Raw genomic sequence first — 2305 nt, forward strand, 5'->3', positions numbered from 1 at the left:
TATCAGACATTATCTAGATATTTTTTCAACTGTGCTGTTTTTTTTAATTTTGAAATGTGGTATCATCTTGTTAAAAAAAGGAGATATTATTTTATCATCAGTATAACTTGCGATAATTTGTCATTTTTATATAATAATTTACCCTTTTGTCATGTAATTATTTTAAATAGTTTTAGTTACTAATTTTGTTTATTTAAACAGTGCAATTTGTATTTTTTTACATGGATAGACAAAAAATACTGTGAAATTATTTATAAAATTTGATTTTGTGGAAAGATTATTTCTATAAAAGTTTTAATTAAATTTGTAACTAAAAAAAGTATTCATTCAAAAAAATAAATGTTAAAAACTTACGCACGTTTTTAAAAAACTCATGTTATTAAATGGTGAAAATCTTTTTTGTTGGTTTCTACACAATACAAAGCCTTGTTAACGGGAATAGTTAGAATCCTTTTCATGAAAACTTAATATTTTAGATAACACAATGATTGAAAGAAAAAAATTTCAGTTATTTTGTGTGCGTATAAGAAAAACCAGTAATGAGATGTGTTATAATTTCATATTTATGTACATTATACAAAATTTATTAAATTGAGGCAACATAATAAAAGTTTTGATCAATTTTTTGTTATTTTAGATTTAATATTTTCGTTAATATAAAATAAAATAAGATAATATATACAATATAATATTTTTGGGTTATGTTTTCCTTTTTCTTTTCTTTTACAAATTATTTATTTAATTTGTAAATTGTTATAATTAAATAATATATTCGTATAATAGTTTGACGGACTAAAATTGTATTTTTATTATGATTTTGCTTGAAAAATTAACTTTAATAGTAATAAAGTTAAATTGAAAATGTTAAATTTTTATGCAAAAGTTGTTATTTAAATTCCGCCTGTGGTCAGGTTAAGGATAATTTTTTGAAAAATATATACCAAATGAAAACGAAAAACATAAGGTAATAATATTAAAAAATTAATTTCGTTCATTTTTCAAAAAGTTATGGCAGTTTAAAAAAAAAAAGTTGAAATTTATCGATTTTTAAAATAAAAAAAAATTTGGAGGTTTTTTCCCATTTGTCAGGGAACGAATGAAAATTTTCAATTTTCAATGTTTTGAACTAGATACTATTTGTGATCTTTTGACGTACTGTAGAGAGATCTTGGTTCTATGAGAGCTGAGAAAAAGGGGCGATAGAAATAAAAAAAACATATAGTTAAATTAATAAGCTAAAAACTGAAACAGATGATCATAGACTTCATAATACATAATATTGAGCATTAGTGACGTATAAACGAGTTGGGGTATATTTGAACATTTTCGTGTAAATATTTATTTTTTGTAAGTATTTCATGATGATTTTCGATTAGAATTAATACGATCTTTAAAAAATTGTAGTAGAAATTGTTTATGAAGATTAAACTGATGAAAACATAATGTAATATTTATGATACAAGTAAAAGTATTACTACTTTAAATGTAAATCCATTACTATTTAGTGGCAAAAGTTATTAAAATTCGTTTTTTATCATTGGAGGGATTTCTTTGGAATTTGTCAATCAAATGACTTTTTATTTAAATTCATTTATCAGATACTTTATTGTAAACCGTAGTGTTATGAGCCATCTTCTTATCCCTTCGTGTTCATGCTGGTTCCATTAGAGTAAATAAATAAATGTTGAATTTCTCAAAATGATTGGCTAGTGTTAAAAAAATTGTAAGTGGGTATCTACACAATAATTTTTTGTGCGAAGAAAATATTACAGACTAATTTTTGACAAAATAAAAGTAACTTAAATTGAATAAATAGTTGCAATATGTAGGTAGGGTAACAGCATCAGCGATTGATAATTTTTATATTTAATATGTCGTGTAATATTGTTTAGGTTCTTAAAAGTAGGCTTTTGTTTTTTTTTTTTCAAAGTCTCATAGATTTAAAAATCAAAATATTATTCAATTATTTAATCAACTATTAATTAATAGATGATTTATCAGTTATTAAAAACTGATTAGTGTGCTAATGGCTGGTACCGTTACCTTTGCGTCTCTTAAACAATCAAATGATACCTCAGAGATGTTCATTCATGACATCGTTACGGTGTTTAGTATAAACCAATAAAATATTTAAATTATGGCATAACTAAACGTTAGGTTTAATGAGTGAGATGCTCGTCGCACGCGTTTCACGAACGTGCGACAGATGCCTCGGCGACGTCTCACACATACCCTCCTTATAGAACACGTTGAATGGAACGGCGGGCGTATAGGCGTTTCACTTTAGGTAGTATTGATTGTACCA

This window comes from Daktulosphaira vitifoliae, unplaced genomic scaffold, assembly GCF_025091365.1.
Source record: "Daktulosphaira vitifoliae isolate Bord-2020 unplaced genomic scaffold, ASM2509136v1 Scaffold_1, whole genome shotgun sequence".
Classification (NCBI taxonomy): domain Eukaryota; kingdom Metazoa; phylum Arthropoda; class Insecta; order Hemiptera; family Phylloxeridae; genus Daktulosphaira; species Daktulosphaira vitifoliae.